The sequence below is a fragment of the Lissotriton vulgaris genome, chromosome 11 (genome assembly GCF_964263255.1).
Source record: "Lissotriton vulgaris chromosome 11, aLisVul1.2, whole genome shotgun sequence".
NCBI lineage: Eukaryota > Metazoa > Chordata > Amphibia > Caudata > Salamandridae > Lissotriton > Lissotriton vulgaris.
In genome coordinates, this window is record NC_141699.1 from 782,776,776 (window position 1) to 782,799,487 (window position 22,712).

At 48.9% G+C, this 22,712-nt stretch overlaps 1 protein-coding gene across 2 annotated transcripts in view; it reads right to left on the minus strand.

Annotated features, from left to right (window-relative positions):
* Nucleotides 1-22,712, minus strand: part of STAG1 (STAG1 cohesin complex component) — a 1,379,617-nt gene that overhangs the window by 770,337 nt on the left and 586,568 nt on the right. The gene's annotated exons all lie outside the window — the stretch shown is intronic.

A 22,712-nucleotide genomic window follows, 5' to 3' on the forward strand; every position in this document is an offset into this window, starting at 1 on the left:
CTGCGCGCCTTTTCCTACAAAGGTGTAGCAAATGCCTTTGTTACAACCACCAGCACAATAATGATCTCCACTGTAACTATCGTTTCTTGTCCTCTGTTGCACAGCTGTAAAGTGAATATGGTATTCAGAAAATTAAAAGCTACGTATACAGAACTCATCAATAGCTTATAGAACAGCCTCTATTTTTGACTGACCAATAAAAGCGGTCACAACCTTAATTTAGGATAAGACTCGTGAAATATTTTGAAAAACACTCCTCACACGCAGGTAGGTACTATAAGAGGTTTATTTTAAATACACCTCATCCATCGCCTGCTGACAGCAAATATTCTCTAGATGACACGCACATAAACAGAACATTGAATTGAACAGTTCTAATTCAACTAATCTGCATGTCAATCAATCAAACAGCATTTGTAAAGCACAACACTGTCACTGCTAGGGGTATCTGTGCACTGTCTGTCCGCTGAAGAGCCAGGTCTTGAGTCTTTTTCTGAAGTCTGGTAGCGAGGAGGCTGTTCCAGGTCTTGGCAGCGATGTAGAAGGAGCAGCCACTGCTGCGACGGATGTGAGGGTGTGTTTGAGGGTGAGTGAAGAGGAACGCAGGTGTCTAGCAGGTTGGTGGTTGTTCAGTCGACGGTTGAAATAGGAAGGCTTTTAGGCGTGCGTGAGGATCTTGAAATGGCATCTCTCCTGGATGGGGAGACAATGGAGGTCTCAGATGGCGTGGGTGATGAGAGTTCGTTTGCGAAGGTCAAGGATGGGTCTGGCTGCAGCATTATGTATGGTTTGAAGTCTTCTGAGTTGGGTGGAGATGCCAGCGTAGAGGGAGTTGCTGTAGTCGAGGTGGCTGGTGACGAGGGCTTGAGTTACTGTCTTTCTGGGGTTGGCTGGAATCCATCTGAAGATTATACAGAGCAAGCAGTGTGTGGAAGCAGGAGGAGGTGATCGAGTTGAACTGTTTCATGTTTAGTTGCCTGTAGAGGAAGATGCCAAGGCTGCATGCATGGTCAGTCGGTGTAGGTCAGAGTTCTGCAGGCCACCTGCTGTGCTCCCATGCGTAGGTGTTCTTCCCGTAGATCAGTACTTCAGTTATGTCGGAGTGGAGTTGGAGGCAGTTGTCTCATCCATTTGGCTACGTTGGTCTTGGTGTTTCAGAAGTTGGTTTTGGCGTTGGAGAGATCCTCTGTGAGCAAGAGGATCAGTTTGTGTCATCTGCATAGGAGATTATGTTGAGTCCGTGGGATCGGACGACATCTGCGAGGGGGTTCATGTTGAAAAGGGTGAGGCCGAGGGATGATTCTTGGGGTACGCCGCATATGTCGTCTTTGGGTGCAGAGGTGAAGGTAGGCAGTCGAGTGCTCTGTGTGCGTCCTGTAAGGAAGGAGGCAATCCACTTGAGGGCATCTTGCTGTATGCCTGTTGCAGAGTCTGTTGATGATGGTGGTGTGGGAGACTGTGTCTAACGCCACTGAGAGATCAAAGAGGATCAGGACCACAGTTTCTCAGCTGTCAAGCAGTGTTTGGATGTCATCTATGGCAGCAATCAGTGCGGTCTCTGTGGTGGGGTTGGCACGGAACCATGATTGTGAGGTGTCCAGTAGGTGGTTATGTTACAGGAATTCGGTGAGACGCAAGTTGATGCTTTCTCGAGTACTTTAGCCAGGTAGGGAAGCAGGGAGATTGGACGATAATTTGAGGTCACTTGTGTCCGCAGAGGCTTTCTTTAGGAGGTGTCTGATGTCTGCGTGATTCCATCAATTCAGGAAGGTTGCTGTGGAAATGGTGGTCATGAGTTGCATGGTGATGAGTTGCATGCTGATTGGGTTTGTTGCGATGTTGTAGAGGTGGTGGGGGAGGGGTCGGAGGGGGCCCCGGAGTGGATGGAAGGCATGATGGCTGTGGTAGTCAGGGCAGTGAGTGGAGACGAGGTGGTAATGGTTTGGCTGAGGTTCGCTGGTTGGTTGAAGTCAATGGGGTGGAGGGTGAAGGGATGGAGGCTTAAATTGTTGCAGATGTTGATGAGCTTGCTGTGGTGGTAGTCTGGGAGGGTGTCTCAGAGTTCTTGGGAAGGGTGATGGTGTTCTCTATGACTGTCAGGTTGGAGAATTATTTGACTATTTTGAAGAGTTCCTTAGTGTGGTTGGTCAAGGAGACAATGTGGGTGGTGAGGACTGTTTTTATTGCCTCCTTGATGTGCCGGTAATAGTTGTTGAGGGCTGTTTTGTGAGCTGCTCTCAGCAGGATTCTTAGTGGTGCGCCATTGTTTCTCCAGTTGGTGGAAGATGCACTTGGTGGTTCTGAGTTCTGGGGTATACCTACTCTTAAAACCTCATGCAGGAGACACCATACATCTCCCTTCCTTATATTTACATGAAAAATAAAACATTAGAATAACACCAGACTATTCATAATTTAGCTGGTACAGATTACTAACATTATGACCACCACAATGTTTTATACCGTGACAAAATGTACTAGTTTTGAACGACAATCTTGCAGTATTAGCAGTACACAGCTGTATGCCTACAACCAAAAAGGCCGGCAGCAAAAGTCGCAGACATAATAAATACACGAACACAGCTTTTGCCTACAACCCACGGACCAGCAGCGTAGTAGATTATATGTACCAACTTGACAATAAGAACAAAAAAGGGTATTCAAATGCCACAAAACAAGGGAAAAAGTCCACCCCTCCCAAAAACAACAAGCATTGAAAATGCAATATGTCTCGCCTTTGATTAAGTTAAAGCCATTTGCTTTGCTAATGGTATTGTATAGCAAAACAAATGGCTTTAACTTAATGAAAGATGAGACCTATTGCATTTTCAATGCTTGTTTTAAACATACTACCTTAATCTCCTCCTAACCCAACCAGCTACTAAATCTAAAAATGAATAATTAAAACATTTTATTTGCACGCTTTCAAATGGTGCTTGATACATGCACGAACACATCCCAGCGCATGGGAGGTGACAAGAATTGTCCAAGATCATAGAACACAGTTAAGAGCCAATGCCATGATTATAGGAGATTTTTAGCCACCACAAGCGCCTATTTAGTAATCACACTACTGAATACAGGGGAACCCTACTCACAGAGAACCAGGGTAATAGTTTTATAAGGGAAAACAGTGGTTCCAGTGAGAAAATGGAACAATTTAAGCAATATACATGCACAATGACTATACGTTTGTAAGGGACCAAGTAATGTCTGTGGACAAAAAGAACTCTGCACAGTTTGTTCATCTAACTTTTTTATAAATGCACACAGAAATGGTATAAATCACTTTCTGAAGTTCAAAAAGCGGTATACTTTCTGCGGGGTATCCCCAAGAGAAACATGGAACCATAAGTGACTATATACAGTGAACAGTTTGACAGAGGTTTCCATAAATACAAGAAGCGACCATTCAGTTATACATGGTGATAGCCTAAGTGTATAGTGACACTGGCTATGTAAGAAATGCGTTACTTACCTGTAACTGCAGTTATCCAGTATTAGTGTCTTTCATAGATTCACATGCCTGAATCATTCCCCGTCGTCGAGACGGGAGCCTCCGGTACATAAAAAAGTAATGTCCTAAGACATACATAAAGAAAATAGGTCTAAGGGTCTAACCTTAGTAACCTATCTAGGTCCTTATGCAGGAAGGACCAAATAGAGTAGGCTCCAGGGTCCCACCTTGGTAGCCTATCTGTGTCCTTTTGTAAAAAAGGACCAAAACAAAAGGAACAACCAATCAGCTACTACCTCCCTCTAGAACCTTCCTGTGAGGAGCCTCAGTCTCTCAGATTTTCGTACGCACCAAGTTGGATAGGTGTAAACCTGTAGAGAGAGGTGAGTCCTTCCAGGGGAGGCGGGAGGGTGCATGTGAATCTATGAAAGACACTAATACTGGATAACTGCAGTTACAGGTAAGTAACGCATTTCTTATCCAGTATTTGGGTGTCTTTCATAGATTCACATGCCTGAATCAGAGTAGCAAGCAATACAATATGCACATTCTGTGAAGATACAGACAGTATATTACTGCAAGTAATGAACATTTGTGACTGTAGGAAAAAAACAACAGCATACAATGTCATGCAGAATCTAGTAACAAAGAAATGTGCATACCAGTCAAGGATGGTGGGAAGTAGGAGGGCTCACCTCACTGGAATAGATGGCGAAGCACTGCTCTGCCCACTGCTGCGTCTTTCGTCAGCTCAGCGTCCAAGCAGTAGTGCCTGGTGAAGGTATGCGGGGACTTCCAGGTCGCCGCTCTACAGATGTCTAGGAGTGGCACTCCAGCAAATAGTGCCGCAGACGTAGACATGGCTCTGGTGGAGTGGGCTTTGGCCCGTGAGTCCAGAGGTTTTCCTGCCTTCTCGTGGCAGAGAGTTATGGCTGAGGAGATCCATCGTGATATGCTCTGTTTAGTTAAGGGTATGCCTTTCCTAGGCCTGCTGAATGCGACAAAGAGTTGGGATGACTTCCTGAATTGTCTTGTTCTGTCAAGATAGAATTTTAGGCATCTTTGAAGGTCTAAAGAGTGCAGTGATCTCTCAGCCGGGGTAGATGGGTTCGGAAAGAATGATTTAAGAACCACCGGCTCATTAAGATGGAAGTCCGAAGGGACTTTGGGTATGAAACGTGGGTTGGTACGCAGGATGACTCTGTCCTCCTTGAATTGAAGGAATGGGTCCTGGACGGAAAGGGCCTGTAGCTCGCCTACTCTTCTGGCCGAGGTCAGAGCAAGTAGGAGGGCTGTCTTCCACGACAGGAATTTTATGTCAGACTTATGGATAGGTTCGAAGGGATGTTTCATCAGCTGGTGAAGAACTATGTTGAGCTGCCACGTTGGAGGGACAGGTTTTGGTCTAGGGAAGGACCTAAAGAGGCCTTTCAGAAATTGCTTAATGAGTCTGTCCGCCCACAGAGAGGGGCCCCTAGAAGTTCGAGTGAACCTAGAAATCGCTGCCAAGTGGACCTTGATGGACGCATGGGCCAGGCCTGAGTGCGCCAGGTGTAGAAGGTATGGCAGGAGTTGTTGGGGAGTGACCCGGAAGGGGTGTAGACCCTCCTTTTCACACCAGATGCAGAAGCGTTTCCACTTGAGAGTATAGGTCTTTTTTGTGCTGTTAGCTCTGGCGTTGGACAGGACATCTTTGCACTCTTGTGGGATGTTTAGATGGCTGAACTCACGGTAGTCAGGAGCCAGGCTGACAATTTCAGAGGGCCCAGGTTCGGGTGGAGAACCTGCCCGTGAGACATCGTGAGCAGGGTTGGGTGACTGTGAAGACGAAGAGGTGGGTGGACGGATAGACGGTGGAGCTCCGTGTACCAGTGCTGCCTCGGCCAGGATGGGGCGATGAGGATTAGAGTGCAGGGCTCCGATTTCATTTTCCTGATTACTCTGGGTATCAGTGGGAATGGCGGAAAGGCGTAAGCAAACACGTTCTGCCAAGCTATTGAAAATGCATTCCCTAGAGTTCCTGGTTGGGGAAGCCTGCTTGCGAAGCTTGGGCATCTGGCGTTCTCCCTGGTGGCGAAGAGGTCTATCTGTGGTGTCCCCCACTTCGTGAAGATGTGGTGCAATGCACTCTCGTCTAACTCCCATTCGTGGGATAGGGACTGTTCTCTGCTGAGGGCGTCCGCCAGGACATTGTCCTTGCCTGGAACGTATTCGGCTTTGAGGGTGATGCCATGTTGTAGAAGCCAGTTCCAAACTCTCTGAGATTCTCGAGAGAGAGATAGCGAGCGCGTCCCACCCTGTTTGTTCAGGTAGTGCATAGTCGTGGTGTTGTCCGTCCTGACTAGCACTGGGGAGTTTCTGATGCGCGGGAGGAACGATTGGAGCGCCAGGAAGACCGCCCGTAGCTCTAGAATGTTGATGTGGAGCTTGGACTCCTGTGGCGACCATTTTCCGTTGGTCTGCAGCTCTTGTAGGACTGCACCCCAGCCCTCCAAGGATGCATCCGTGGTGATGATATGTGGTTGCGCCGGAAGCAGGAACGGTAGTCCTTGCGACAGGTGTTTGTCTGAAGTCCACCATTGTAGACTGTTGATTAGATGTTGAGTGACTCGTAAGCGGTCCTCGAAGGATCCCTTCGCTTGTGTCCATTGTTTTGACAGTTCTTCCTGAAGGGGGCGCATTTTTAGGCGGCAGTGAGGGATGAGTAGGATACATGACGACATCATGCCAAGGAGCGATTTGAAGAGGCGGACGGTCAAAGACTTTTTGGATGCCACTGACTTGGCCAAGGAGATGAGTTTCGACTTTCTCTCCTGTGATGGAAAGGCCTTCGTGCAATCCGTGTCCAGGGTCGCTCCTAGGAAGGTGATGACTCGAGCTGGTGTCAGGGATGACTTTTCCCTGTTGAGGGTCAGTCCAAGGCGGCGGAAAAGATGCAGACAGGCGCTGGAAGATGCAGCTGCGGCTGCTCTCGACGGAGCTTTTACCAGCCAGTCGTCCAGGTAAGGGAAGACCTGGTGTCCCTGCTGGCGGAGATAGGCTGCGACAGGAGAAAGGCATTTCGTAAAGATCCTTGGAGCAGATTTGAGGCCGAAGGGGAGCACGCGGAATTGGTAGTGTATCCCTGCGACTGCAAACCTTAGGAACTTTCTGTGACCCTTGAGGATAGGGATGTGATAATAGGCGTCCTGCAGGTCGAGTGATGTCATGTAATCGCCTTTTTCCAGGAGTCCCAGGATCTCCTGTAGCGTGACCATTCGAAACGATTGCTTCTTGAGAAACACGTTGAGGGCTCTTAAGTCGAGAATTGGACGCCATTTCTTCCCCTTCTTGTGGATGAGGAAGAAGTGGGAATAGAAGCCCTCCCCCATCTGGGCGTGTGGAACTTTTTCTATCGCGCCTTTCTGGAGCATGGATGTTAGTTCTTGCCGAAGCAGCCGCAGGTGTCTGTGAGGACGCTTGACAGGTGGTGTCTGAGGAGGGTTTGAGAGGAATTCTAGAGAGTGGCCGAATTGAAGGAGTTGTAGAACCCACCGGTCTGTCGTTATTTGCCGCCAGTTTTGAAGGTAAAAGGAAAGCTTCCCTCCAAGTCGCAAGGGAAGCGATGGTGGAGGGGCTGGCCAATTGGAAAAGTCATTGTCGATTGCCTGCTGGTCTCTTCTGTCCTTTCCCTCTGTAGGACGATTTATTGAAGGAGGACTGACGTCCCGACTGGTTTTGGCGCTGTTGAAATTGCGTCTTACCCTGAGAGTAAGAGTAAGAGGACTTGTTTTGATAAGATCCTCTATAGGAGGATTGTCCCCTCCCCCTGTTGGCACGAAAGGACTGAGTGCGAGATTGCAGAGTGCCCAGGGCTCTGGCTGTGTCAGTGTCCTTTTTAATTGCAGTGAGGGCTTCGTCAATCTTCTCGCCGAATAGATGATCGCCATCATAGGGCATATCTAAGATCTTGGTCTGGACCTCCTGTCTGAAAGAGGTGGCTTTAAGCCAGCCTTGGCGTCGTAGGACAGCGGCTCCCGCCAGCTGTCTGAATCCAGTCATGGCCACGTCAATGGCGCAGTCTATCAGTTCTGAGGCCGATGTTTGGCCCTCAAGGAGGAGCGAGTGTGCCTCCGCTTTAGCATCTTCCGGCAGGTCGGCAATGTAGGGCGTGATGTCCGCCCAGAGTTGGCGGTTGTAACGCCCAAGAAGGGCGATGGAATTGGCAATTTTCACCGTTGTCGCAGAGGTAGTGGAAAAGCGTTTCCCAACTGCATCTAACTTCCTGCCTTCTTTATCTGGTGGTGTCGATAAAGGTGATGCAGGGTTACGCGAGTTCTTCTGCGCCGCCTGGGTGACCACAGAGTCCGCCTTGGGATGACCCGTGAGGCATGCTGGAGCTGAAGACGTAGCTCTGTACTTTTTATCCAGTTTGGGTACGATTACCTGTAGGGAAGCTGGAGATTGCATGAGCTGCTTGCCCTGTTTGAGCAGATAATCAATGATCGGAATCGATCTAGTAGTTTTCTTAGTTGGTTCTTTAAAGTCATAGAGGAAACATTCAGTTTCCTGAGATTCCATTGACATATGGAACCTTTTGGCAGCCCTTTCCATGAGGTTATGGAAACCTCCAATATCAGCAGGTGGAGACTCAGAAGATTGTGGCTCCGGAGAGGCTGGAGAGTGAGTAACATAGTCCTGGTCCGCATCCACGTCCGTATCATCATCTCGGACTTCCCCTTCTTCATGTTCTCTGTCCTCTTCCTCGGACGAGTTTGGGTCTTGAGCAGGGTCCTGTGTCCTAGGAAGGACCAGTGGAGGGGGCCTAGGTCTTGTCCCTTGTGCAGGAACGGGCACAGATGGCTGCGGGGTTGGTGGGACAGTAGGGGTGGCTTTCTGCGGAAACCGCAGTTTGTAGTCTTGGACGAGAAAGCTCAAGTCTGCAACCAATGAGGCCGGCAAGCACACCATTGGGGTCACCTGGGTGTGGACTTGGGTAGGCACTACTGGAGGGGTCGATTCCTCAACCTCCTGCTCTTCGTCCGTACTCTGGCACTTGACAATTAGGTCGGAAGGACTAGTGGCTTGGGTAAACTCCTCCTCCTCCTCCGGCTCCTGGTCCTGTAAGAAGCAGGATGGTGTCAGTTGTTGGACCTTACTAGGTGAGGTCATCTCCGGAGTGATCTGCCTTTTGGTGATCCTAATGGAGACATGGGAAGTCTGAGCGTCCATTGCGTGTGACAAGAGCTCGGATTCTTTCCAGGTACCAGTAGCCGTCGGTATAGTCTTCGTCGACGGTGCATCCGTCGACGACCCTCTCGTCGACGGAGCTTTAAGCAGCGTTTCCTTCGTCGACTGCTTCGTCGTCGGCGCCGTCGTCGACGGAGCGCCCTTCGTCGACGGAGTGTCCCTCGTCGACGGCTTCGTCGACGGTGTGACTTTCGTCGACGGTGTCGTCGTCGACGTCTTCGTCGACGGTGCCGTCGTCGACGCCCTCGTCGACGGTGCCGTCGTCGATGTCCTCGTCGACGGTCTTGTCGTCGACGGTGCGGAGGATGAAATCGGTCGTCCTGCTGACGACGAGTAGGTTAGAGTCGTCGATGAGGAGGACGCCGACGATGCCATCGTCGTCGATACCGTCGTCGTCGATGTTGAGACGGTTTTAGGCGATGAGGTGGTCGCCGATTGCGCCGTCGTCACCGTAAGCAGTGGTTGCTTCCTAGGGACAGGAAGGTCCTTGCTAGAAACGGCAGGCTTGCCCTCTGAAGACTTTTTAGACCTCTTAGGAGGGGTCGCTGAGTGGCCAGGCGAGGAAGCCCTAGGCCTCTTCAGGGAAAGTTGTGAGGCGACCGACATGCTCCCACCCTCGGAAATGAGGTCGGTCGGTTTGTCTTTGAGCCTGTTCAGCCAGATAAGAAGTCTCCCTTCCCGGTCTTTCTGGGTTTTGACGGAGAACTTACGGCAAATCTTGCAGTCGATGGTCTTGTGGTGAGGGTAGAGGCAATACAGGCATTCCTCATGTTCGTCGTCCACGTGGAGCCTTAGTTTACCACAGGAGGCACAGGGACGGAAAAGTGCTCTTTTCTTGACGTCAGCCATAGTAGAAAGTCGAAAAAACTGTGAAGTTTGGAGAAAATACGATATTCCTGAGGAGAACTCAGGTGGAGACTCCCTAGCACAACGTGCGGTAGAAAATCTGAGAGACTGAGGCTCCTCACAGGAAGGTTCTAGAGGGAGGTAGTAGCTGATTGGTTGTTCCTTTTGTTTTGGTCCTTTTTTACAAAAGGACACAGATAGGCTACCAAGGTGGGACCCTGGAGCCTACTCTATTTGGTCCTTCCTGCATAAGGACCTAGATAGGTTACTAAGGTTAGACCCTTAGACCTATTTTCTTTATGTATGTCTTAGGACATTACTTTTTTATGTACCGGAGGCTCCCGTCTCGACGACGGGGAATGATTCAGGCATGTGAATCTATGAAAGACACCCAAATACTGGATAATGGTTCTTTCTGTAAGCTTGTCAACGAAGTTTCTACCCTCCTATGGATGTAGGGTCTCCTCAGGACTGTTAATGTGGGGAATGTTTTTACAAGACGTCTCTGGCAATCCCTGACAGAGCAGCATAGATGAGGAGGTTTCTCGGTGCTTAGAGCCTGGCTCAGCCCACCGGCTTGTGTGCACTCTCTTCCCTTTCAACACGCCTCTCCTTCATTTTATGTTCACCAAAAGGTCACATTATTTCTTCTCTTTACCAGCAACACAGAAGTAAACTTCAGAGGTGTGCGCGACATCTGAGACCTGCAGGACGGCGGCTGTGGAAGGGCGTGGTTAGTGCTGAGGGGGCAGGGCTACTTACCCAGAGGCATGTTCAGTGCTTGGGTGGCGTGGCAGGTCGGGAGGGAGAGCCATTCCTAAGCGTGCATGATTCCAACGCGAACGCACCGTATGTACCCTGACGGCACATATCAGACGGTCCAATAACATGTATTAAGGACCGCAGCACAGAGTGCGGCAGGCCGTTACTTGTGTCGGATGTACAGCATTGCGGGCCTCACCTCGCCTCCAAGAAGTAAACTTGACCGTTGCTTCTCGCAGCCTGAAGGATTTTATACATCTACGACAATGCACTTGACAAGTGGGAGGCCCGGTGGGTAATTACGCATGGTTTTGGCACACTTGTCTTTTAATGGGCGCTGTACTGGGGATCAGACAGTGGGGTGTTTATTGGCAGTGATATGGGGGCTCGCTGGGCTGTTCGACTTTGTCCTGTAAGTGGAATGCCCTGTTAGTAGAAATGATCGAATAGATTATTTTGATTAGTGTTATTCCATTTAACAGTTTTGCAGAGCGCTGTTTTAAGTAATTTATAGTGCATCACTCGCCAGTAGAGGGTCTTGGCGCAAACATTTTTTGTTGAAATTTGAAAATGAAGGAGAAAATGGTAAACTGTCACATAATTCCACTGGCCACGGTGTTTATTAGTAAAAAAAAATTGTAGCTTCTTGAAAATGGCAGGGAGATTTTTTTCTGAACCAATCAGTAAAGTTTATTTCCGTTCAGAGCCCACACGGTGCAAACTACAACTCTATGCCCTTCGGCCTTTGGCTCGGGCACTGGAAACTCCCACCGTGCTCTGCCCCTACAGGGCAAGTGGAGAAGTGTTGTGGTGACTGAGCGCCAACAGCAGCTGAGTTGCTGTGTAGTGAGAGTGTGTGTGTGGCTTGCGTCTGTAGAGTGCACTTCCCAGAAAAGGAACACCCTTCAGCGAAGTTGACTGACTCTCCACCACGCCAACCACTCTTTATACGCACTTCCGGTCCAGTCTACCAATGCTCCTTTTTTAAACCCATCATGCCAGTATTTGTATAAATATAGGTTCACATGTGCCTTTCATTGTCCAGCATTGGTTCCCCTTTCACTGTGATGTTGTCCTCGTCACACTATCCAGGTGACACTTGCTGCAATGTGAAATGGAGATGTAAAAAGGTTGCGGGGTGGCCCTTGTTTTGGTAACGAGTGATTAACAGTTTTTGTGGCCTGTGCCTATAGTACAATACTGGGCGTCTAAAGTCCACAGCAGACGCCCCGGAGTGAATCTTCGGGCCCGAGGCCCCGCCGCAATTCGCGTGCCTTTGTCAGCGTAGAACGTCTGTTGTGGTGCTGGAGTGAAGGCTTCTGATAAAGGGTCTGTGGTAGTGGGTTTGTATCTTTCCATATATTTTATGTCCACTTTATTTTTAACAGCTGAAAACGATCAATAGTCAAATTTCACAAGCGTCCTGAAACTGGGAACGTTTATAAAAGAAGCACTCCTGAGGCAGCCGCTGTTTATTTTTGCATCATGCTTTCACTTTTAAAGTGAAAGCGAGATGCAAAAATAAACACGCGGTACCATGGCTCCTTTTTTGTCCGGCCCATCCAGACTGGATCGCACAACAGACGTGAAGCAGGCGATCCCTTCCGGATGGGCCAGACAAAAAAAGCAAATAGGAGGCACTTCAGAAAGCTAAGGGGCAGGGATTTGAGACCTTTTCTAAAACTCCTCATTAGCAATAAATCTCACAGAGCGAGCTACGCATGTGCGCAGCAACGCTAGGCGAGACCTAAAAAGGGGTACCTGCACCTGCCAACATTCTACTTAATGCGGGAGCGATCCTCTACCCTGGTGAATCATAGCTTACGACCCAGCCTTTTCCTTGTGGGATGTCCCTGCATCTTCTTCTACAGGAAACCAGTGTAGTATTTAGAGAATTTCGGGGCATGTTACCTCTCGGAATTCTTTGGACAATATGTGTATAAAAGGGGCTCATAGTTCTGCATATTTCACCCCTTTGTGCTCCTGGATCAGCAAAAGGCGTTCCATGGCCAGGGTTAACCAAAGCCGATGTAGCCATGTAGTATGGTCTGGAACATTTGTGGTACCCCACTGAGCCAAAAGTGTCTGACGGGCTGCTAGTAACGCCAGCGCGATCTGCCAACCCCTCAATGAACGTAGGGGGAAATGTCAGTACGCTTGGGAGACCCAGTAAGGTATACGCCGGAAATTGCAGAATCTCCGTGTCAAAGGCATTGTCTGTCGTTTAACACCCCTTCCCATAAGTGTTCTAATTGCGGGCAAAGCAAAGCAAATGCGCTAGAGAGCCAGTGAGACCGCATCCCCGCCAACACTCCTTCGTGTGATTTTTGTCCCAGCTATGAATACATGCCGGTGTGGGATACCAGTATGACATGACTTTGAAAGCTGATTCGGTGCCAGCAGTACTGTGCGCTGGGCCCTGTAGTGGATATTCTAACACCCTTTATCCGTCAAAGCTCTACCCAATTCCTCCTCCCAGCGGTTTTGCCCCTTCGTTCGCCCCCTCCCTGCCCAGCGGCCAACATAGTGTACAGATCTGAGATAAGGTGCTTTTCATCCGTTTTGCCTACCAGCCATTTCTCGAACAGGGTAAGGCATCGAGAAGCTTGCGCTATGGGGAGGTAACCCAGTGTCTTCGTTGGAGACAGTGGAATTCTTCGGCTTTAGGGAAAACATAGTCCTGGTAACTGCTTGTAAGGGATGACACCCTGGCTATTAAACAGCAAACCAATACGCTTACATCCCGCTTCTCTCCATCGCTGGAATACCTCAGATTTACAGCCCGGAGGGAAGTTCGGATTGTCAACAATGGGGGACATTGGGGATGCGAAAGTCGTTTGCCCCCTTCTGAGCGCTACTGCGTCCCATACCTTCATTGTGGCAGCAGTGACTGGTGACAAATAGAAACCCCAAGCTCTCAATTTGCGTGGCAGCCATGCCTCTCTCCAGATGTTAATCCCGGCAACCGCCTAGTCCATAAAGGTCCAGTGTTTTTCAGAGAGTGGTCGATTCCACTCCACAACATAACTGAGGTGAGAGGCCTGTAGGTATCTCTTTATTACAGGGAGGGCTGCACCTCCCTCCTGCTTGGGCTTTGACATTTGAGAAAAGGGCAGACGCGTCTTCTTCCCTCCACAAATGTATTAATGGCCAACTGGAGGAGCGCAGTACCTTCGGGTGGGGGAACCAATGGAAACAGTTGGAAAATATATAGGATTCGCGGTAGCACCGTCATTTTAACTGCTGCTATACAGCCAAACAAACCAGTCTAATTTTTGTTCTCCCAGCCAGCAAGGGCTTTCATTGTCTGCTATAACAGTGCGGAATAGTTTAGTTCCAGCGTCCTTGAGATTGTCTGAGCTAACACAATATCTAGATATATTATCGACTGAAAGCCCATTGTAGGGAGAACCTCTCCCGTAGCAACTCCTCTTGCTCGGGGGGAGTGGGGTGGTGGTGGTGATAGGTGGGGAGGGGTGGGGTAGTGAGGTTGAGCAGCTGAAATTTGCTCAGGTTAACTTTAAAACCGGATAGGGTCCTGAAACTCCAACTCTTCTAAAGGAGCTGGAAAGGGGGTGAGGGGTTCCGCTAGTGATAAAATCACATCGTCCGCGTAAAGGCTTATTTTATAGATGTCTCCGCCAAAGCGCACCCCTTTCATTTGGGGATGATGCATGATCCTCTGGGCCAGGGGCTCCATGCAGAGGGCAAAGAGGAGGGGTGAAAGCGGGCACTCATGCCCCGTGCTACTCAAATGGATGAGGAGGACGTCCTATTAACTTTACCAAGAGCCCTAGGGGTCTGGTTTATACATCGGATCCACGGTAGGAATCGTTCCCCAAACCCGAAGCGACGTAAGGCATCGAACAGGTAGCTCCAACTTACCCTGTCAAACGCGTTTTTAGAGTCTATTGACAAGAACAGGGCTTCCCTCCCAGTGGCACACGCTGTCCATAAGATGTTATCTCCCCTTTGCCTAGTGGGGATAAACCCTGCCTGGTCTGGGTCAACCAGCCCGCCACCATAGGACCCAAACGGGCAGCCAGCACCCCCATAAATAGCTTCACGTCTAGGTGAAGGAGGGACATTGGACGGTATGAACCGTATTGACTAGGGTCCTTGTGAGGCTTAAGGATCACTGAGATCGCTGCTTCCGCCATGGAGTCCGTATTTGTGCCGCTATCCAGAAAGGAGTTAAACAACCTTGTGAGGACAGGTGCCAATGCTACACAGAAGGTTTTGGCTCAGTACACGTCCGGGCCCGGGACACTGTTTACCTTCAGCTGAGCAATGGCTGATATGACTTCTTCCGGGCAGATGGGCTTATCCAGTTGACTTGCCTGATCCTTGGGAAGGTGTGTGATATTGCACGTTTCAAGGTAGTCACCCATGGCTGGCTGCCCAGTATCGTCTTCGGTGTACAATGATTGATAACACCATTTCAATGTTTCCACAATCTGACTATCTGCGTAGACCTCCTCCCTCCAATACCTTGATCAAGGGAATTGTCTCTGCCAGTGTCCGAACCCTCAACCGATGGGCCAACATCTTCCCACATTTATCACTGCTAAAGAAAAACTTATGACGGAAGAGGTGTGGCGCCGCGGCTTGGGCGACTGACTCCGGAATCTGGTGATCACGGTTTGATCCCCGGCTCCGGCGGCAGATTATCCCAGCACCATGTGTCTCTGGGCAATAGCTTGCTTAATCTTCCTGACGGCCCACAGCGCCTAGAGTTCCTTACGGCTGATTGTGCGCTTTACAAATGTGGATTATTATTATTAGGACTTAAACGCAGTAGCGCATATTCCGCCCTTTCCAGGTCAAGAAGCCTTTATAGGAGTCTCTTTCACTCCAACCCCCGCCACACCTTCGGTGCTCCTGTGCATTTATGTATCCCTTCGAATTCTTTCACCTCGTGTGATGCTGTCTCGTTTCCCTGAACATTCTATTCTCGGCAGAGGATATGGCTATGAACTCCCCTCGTATTACCATTTTAAGGGCGTCCAAAATTGCAGCTAGCGGGGCGTCTGCTCTATCATTGTGGTTTATATATTCCACAATTTTCCCCATAATCTCTCACTGTGTGTTGAGATTGTAACAGTCCCTCACACAAGCGCCATCGGGTGGGAGCGGGAGTGGCTCCTCCCGTGTGTAGTGTGTCTGAAGAGGGCATGATCTGATAATGAGCGAGGTTCTATTGAGGTCTCCCGCATGCTAGTCTAGGCGCGCGTATGATTTATGTGCAGCTGAATGTGTAATCTCTCGTGTCTGAATGATGAAGGCACCAAATGTCGTGCAGCCCATATTCTGCCAGCCACCCCTCCCCACTCAGAGGAGAGCGCAACCGTCTGAGCTTGTCGCTGGCTTGATAGATCCCAGTCATTATCCATCACGAAGTTAAAATCGCCTCCTACCAAAATCAGCTGATGCCAGCCCGTCCATGAGAGTCTTAATGAGAAAAGGTCCCTGTTTCATGTTAGGTGAGTAGATGTTGAGGACAGTAAGAAGTGTGGAGCCCCATTGTACTTGCAGAGCAAGAACCCTCCCCGAACTTCATATATCGTTGAGGACTTTGCCTTCAAATTTAGTACTAAACAATATAGCTACCACACAGGTTTTGGAGGTACTGGCAGACCAATATTGGAGCGTAAATCTGCGTGTGCGCATTCAAGGTGTGTCTTTGGATAGTAAGTGGGTTTCTTGTATCATGCAGATATTCCATTTTGCATTTTCTAACAATGAGAGGATAGCTGAGCGCTTTACGGGATGGTTAAGCCCCCGCACATTAAGAGAGATGACCTTAAGATCTCTACCCATCCCAGGTACCTACTGGAGGAAAAGGCCAAAAGTCACTATCGGCTTGAGTGGGCCGGTGTGGTACTGGTGCAGGATACCCAATGAAAAATAAACCCCAGAACACTTAACATTGACCTCTCAACCATCTAATAGCATGGCATAAAACAATAGTTCATGATGACCAAAGTTAGTCAGCCAAACTACAAATAAAGGGGCAGTGACCTGAGTCCACAAGGAGAGGAGAGCTCAGTCTCCGGCTCTGCCTCTAGGCTGTTCTCTAGGGAGATTACTAGCAGTGTCATCAGCAGGAAGCAGGCTGCACTGGCCATTAGAAAGGGAGGAGATGACTGCTTTACGCTCTTTGAGAATAGTAGCTATGTCTGGTTTATGTGGTGGCAAATGTTTCCCCACTCTGTGCCACCGGAGATGCACCTTGCCCGATCCTGTGGTAGTTTTGCGCTGTGGCCCCTGGGGACTGTGACCTTGCCATACATAACACCTCTCTGAATTGCTGGAGAGATTGGATCTGCTGCAGCTTGCCCCCATGCCTGAAGATAATTCGAAAGGGATAGCCCCAAGAGTAGGCAATCCCCAATTCTTTCAAGTGCATTGCACCGGCCAAAGACCCATGTGCTTACTTAAGGTGATAGCTGAGAGGTCTTGCTGAAGAGTTGGGGAGGTACCACGGAACTGCAGCGGTGCGCCGGTCTAGCTTTCTTTATAATCATCTCTTTAAGTTGGAAATTGTGGAAACACATGAGCATATCTGGTGGTGGCGCCTTCCCGCCTCTTGGTAGGCCTACTCTAGGCGCTCTGTCAATCTGGATTTCAGTCATGTGCTCTTCTACCAACATCGGTCTACAGAGGGCTGACACAAACTCCCTGATGTCCTCCCCTTCTGCGCCGGATGGCACTCCTTGGATGCGTACGTTATTACGACGGGAGCAGTTTTCCAGATTGTCGGCTTGACCTTGTAGTTCAATATGCTGCTCTTTGAGGCAGAGGAGCTCTTGCTGCATCATCTCTAGTTCCTCACATCATCTGGTTTCCTATTCTTCAAGGGTCGCCACTAGTTCCCAGATATCTTCCACTTCGCGTTTCACTTCTCTGAAGTCGGCTGCTATTTAAGCTCCTGAGATCAGCTCTTAGTGATGTGAACAGTTTGATCCAGAAGGCTTTCCTGTCCGGAGCATCCACGGCCTCCTGAGACCCCGGCTCCCCTCCGTCTCCAAGCTTCTATTGTCAGACGCCCCGAGTGAACTGCTTCAGGAGCATTTCTTTAATAGAGCACTCCTTCAGATGTGCACTGGCCATACTCTGTGTTCGGCGTGGCTGAAGGGGGTGCAAGTCTCTGCGGTGCTGTTAATAAGCAAGCGTTGGTTTGCCTGTGTGATCCAGTGACCCAGGTCAGGACCTCTTTATCGGCCGCAAGTACAAGCTCCAGACCTAGGGCTGCATATGCCAGAGATTTTAGGTCAGTGCTCTGCATGCTCAGTCAACAAGTGCACCTCTGAACCACAAGTGATGAGATGTGAAAGGTGTTAGACCTTGCTCACAGCATGGGGTCAAGCGGCTCCGCAGCAACTGCTCTCCGCCGCTCTTTGCATACGAAGTGCTCTGTCCATGGACACTTCGGACTGTGGCGCCAGCTAGTCGGATGAGTGTTCTATGCAGTCCTTAAAGCCACGTTGTGGTCTTTATAATGCTGGTGGAGTGTGGTAATGGCCCCAGTGCAGAGCGCCTGCTGGTGCAGCTCAAGTTCTTTCCCTGTGGCCCTGCAGCATCAACAGGTCAGGCTTTAGGTGGCACAGGGTCATCAAAGCTCCTCAACCAGTCAAGATGAGGTGGTCAACCCAGAGACCGATCGCCAGCCGCTCCCCTGATGGGACGCGGGGAGTCTCTTACTTCGTGGCTCAGGCCTGCCGTCCACACCCCTTCCCAGTCCGCTGATCGTCGCCACTCCGGGGCTCAGCTGTGCGTCTGTAAGTGCCCCACAGGCTGCGGGTGTGCTCTGGGTATCGATTCAGTTTCTCCCTGTCAAGGATGTAGTCACAGAGCTTGCAATTTCAATGCAATTGTTTTGGCGGAGCCGGAGAAGCAGCAAAGTGCGTCCTACACGGCCATCTTGGACACACCCCCTCACCCAACAAAATATTTAGGATTAAGTGGTGACACCTTCCTCTGATTACTCACTCTTATTCACTCCTTATTACTGTGAGAAGTTGGCCTGGTATATGATGTCCACTATTCTAGTGGGCACCTTGCACCAGTTTAATCGACCCTTATTGATGGTAGGTTATAAAGTCAACCTTATAGAAAGCTATCCTAGTGGTAGCTGTGGAGAGCAGCCTTCAGGCTAAGACTTGGAGACTAGTTAAGCAAGTTGTTTTACCATTTATAATCCCTTGTGTACCAAATGAAAGCACACCACACAAGGTATATATCAAATATATATGTATTTATTCTAAACACAACCCCTCTGCACTCTTTATGAGGTCAGAGATTAAAGTACAATACAAGGAACTTAATTAGCATACGATAAGTTGCACAGTATACGTTATGCCCTAGGGGCCTCAAACCATATGCTAAAATAGTGGTATAAGAACAACGTGAGAGTTAGAAAGCAGGCCTGGGGCCTGTGGTATCGCTGGGGCTTCTAGGAACAACCAAAGGTAAGGATGTAGGAGGCCCACAGGAGACGCGTGCAGTGTCTAAACACAGCCACGGGTTACCATTGACTTTCAATGGGAAACAAACAAATTACAAATTTACAATTTAAGGACACTTCTAGGTGAACTATGATGGAACCCTTTTAGACTAGGACACTTCGAGAGTCAAGACCCACGGGAGCACCGGAGTACTCGTGTTACCTCACCCAGAGAAGCCGGGTGCATAGGTGCCCTTTGGTGTCGGGTTTCGTTGTCGATTCCAATGGAGTGATGCCACCAGATGTCGGGTGATTTTAGGTAAAAAGGTGAAGTTTGTCTCTTCAGCCACAAGGACCAGGAGGCGTCGACAACAACTAGGAACTGGATTTGAGCTGTCCCACGAAGGATCTAGTTGACTGCGTTGTCGGTATCCGGATTGGACCCAACAAGCCATGGCAAACGCAATCCACGCAGGATGTCGAGATGGGTTTCGGTGCAAACCAGCAAGGTCTGAGGAATTTCTCTTTTGGGGAGAAGTTGGAGCAAGTCTGGAGCAACCAGGAAAGCAAAGTAAATCCAGGATTGGTCTTCTTGGGGGCTCACGAGCCAATGGACTAGGAAACGCGAAGACGCGTCGAGCTGAAATGCACAAAGCGGGCCCACGGGAAACGCGTGGAGTGTGGGCCTCTGAGCTTCGGTGCAAAAGGTGCTCGGGCTGGGGCTTCGAGCACCCCAATGCACAACTTCGGGATACCTCGAGAAGTCGGTGCAGGACCATAAATGCAGGATGCCCAGGAGTTCCGGTCCCACGTCTCTCGTGTCCGCCACAAGTCTCAGCATTGCTGGAAGCGCAGGTCAGCGTCAGATGTCTGGAAGTTTGTGTCCTGTGTCACAGATTCTTCGGGATCCGGCGGGAGCCTTGAAAACGCAGACCGGCAAATATGCTGTTGGTGCCTGTTTTAACAGGGTGGTCACTCCGTGACCATAAGGGAGATTTCTTCCATCTTCCAGTCGATGTGGAATGTCGAAGGTCCAACATATATGTTGCAGAGTTTCGTCCAGGGTAATCTAAAGTCCTAGGGACTGGGGTCCTATACTTACAGTAAGTTTAGGGGTTGGGCTAACTCTAAGGTCCCTCCTATCGGTGGACCTGGGGAGGGGGTGGTTACACCCCTTCCCCTTTGTCCAGTTTCGCGCCAGAGCTGGGGCTGAGTGCCCCAGAAACCGGTTTGAACTGGGAAATGCATGGAGCACCTTGTGTGCCCCAGGCAGTGTCTGGAAAGCATTCACTGAATGCAGCCCTCCCTGCCCCAATACACTAAAGCCTGTCTGGGGAGGTGCCAACACTCCCTGGATAGGAAACATTGTCCAGGCCCCTGAAGGAGTTTCATCCAGCAGCAGGGCAGACTTGTGTCTGTGGCAGCAGCATCCATTTTGTGATGCTGGGGCTCGGGTTTAACAGTAACAAAATGTCTTCTCCCCCTAGAAGGGTGGAATGCTACCCCCGCCACCAGAATTGGCGGGGTAGTATTCCAAAGTGTTTGGACACCTTACACGACATGTTTTGATAAAGCCAAACCAAAGTTAGCATTAACCCCGAGGATTATAATGCACTTAAGAGTATATGGTATGGCTATATCATAGAACAGCTATAAGGAGATGGTTACGAAAGCTGCATAGGGGCTCAGCTCATGCTAGGGCACCCTCTAACAAAAAAACTAAGCACTCTGCCTCCAGGATTGTTAAGGCCTGCCATAGGAGTGACTTACAAGTTGCGATGTGTCTATATATAAGGTAGATATAGGTATACAATATCTAAGTAAGGGGTGATTACACCACCTTACCCAGGCTGTAAGAACAGACCTATAGTGTCAGTTTGGAAGGCTAACCAGGGTGGCACAATACATGCTGCAGCATCGGGTAGGCCTAGGGTGCACCTACGACCTGAGTACCTAGAGTACCATATACAGGGGCTCACAAGGGTGACACAGTAACCAATCTGGTAGGTACCTAAAGTACACGGAGTCCATTTTATAGAGAAAGCAGATAGACTGGGGCCCTGAATAGCAGGGTCCCAGTCCAAAAAAGTCGAAAACCAGCAAAACACCAGGCAAAAAATGGGGGTAACCATATAGTGAGATATCCAGCTTCATACAATTACCATTCTGATCACCCCAAGATCGCCAATCTGATCTTGCAGTCACCCTCTCTCCTTTTTCACTCCTTCGAACATCATTTGAACTTTCATCACTTCCAGAACCACTCTTTTCATCACCCATGCTCACCTCTTATTCGAAAGGCACACCACTGTTCTTGTTCCAAATTCTCCCATCAGCTGCTTTTACTGCATTCAGAAATAACTTAATAACTTTTTGTGCTTTGGTGAACTTAGACCACACGCTGCACAACCTACAGGTGCTTTCATTTTCACCACATTCTCAACTTTGAAGTTGGCATTACGTATATTTTTCAATGTGTCAAAATCCTTTTTTCTTATCCACCAGAAGTCAATGTTTTTGACTTTTCCAGCTTGACGAGCCATTGAACTTTATGCCTTTGTCCCAATCCATCCATCCTGGAAAAATACAGGTGTTGGGCGTTCTCCCTTTAAACACTTCAAATGGAGACTTCTCAGTGGTTATGTGCAGAGACACACGCAAAGTAGTTATCCTCTCCTGTAACGCATGTTTCCGGTCTAAACAGTTCACCTTGGCCAACTGCTCACTCTCCTTAATGAATTTGTTATACCGCTAAATGGCACCATTTGTTTCCGGATGATAAATGGCATATTTCTGGTGTTTAATGGCACATGACGTTAGGTAATTTCCTAATTCATTAGAGCAACATTGAGGACTATTGTCAGCCAAAATTATTTTGGCAAAACTCTTCTGAACACACTCTACATGAACTTAACAGATGAAATATCACTGAAGAGGATTACCACTACCCACTTTGAGTAAATCCATCATTACAATTAGATAGGGTGTACTGTGCTCACCATGCAACACACCCACAATGTCAATGGAACCCCACTTCCATGGTTGACTCTGTAAACCCTGCAAACCATAGGAACCAGATGAGTTATCAACACTATGGCTACAGAAGCATTCCACACACTCCCTTACTGCCTGCTCAATCTCCACAGCCATCCCTGGGCATAAAAAAATTAGCTCTCAAACTTCCTTGTGTTTTTACGATACCCAGATGGCATACATGGGCTTGTTGTATTAGTTTGTCCCTCAAACCTGAAGGTGGCCTTAATCTTGCTCCCCTCAATATTAGTCCATGATCTACAGCCTTGACAAATTCCACACACTCATGACTTCTGGCACTAATCACTTCCTTCAAAATCTCATTTTGTAGTTCTAATTTCCACTCTTTAGTTACCGCTCCAAAGGTAATTTCACACACATCTTGCGTTACCTCACACAAATCTTTCTCCAAGTCACAGACCTCATTGTGTCTGTCAACAGTTTTCTCCTCATTCACTAGTCGAGAGGCAGTCTACACTTCCATACTGTATACCTAGCAGATATTCCAAACTAAACTATTATCGCAATGTAATTTTCCATCTTTGGACCCTTGCCAAAATCCAATCCACCGCGCCCCTTTTTTTTTACCACCACCAATGGCTTATGATCTGATAACACCACAAACTGCATCCCACAACCAAAATTCTTAAATTTCCTACGGGCAAATTGCCCGTGTTTTTCATTCAATTACTGATTCGTTTTTTTCTGCATCATTTAACATTTTGGAGGCACACGTTATCAATCATTCCTGTCTTTTGCTCCTCTTGGTCAATACAGCTCCCAAACCCTTGGAACTTGCATCCGTAAGGATGTACGTTTCTTCACCTTGAATGAACGCCTGTAAACACTGTGCCTCTTTCAACTCCTTGATCGCGCTGAACTCCAAACCACATAGGTCACTCTGCACAAACTATTTGCCTTTCTTTAACAGACTTCTCA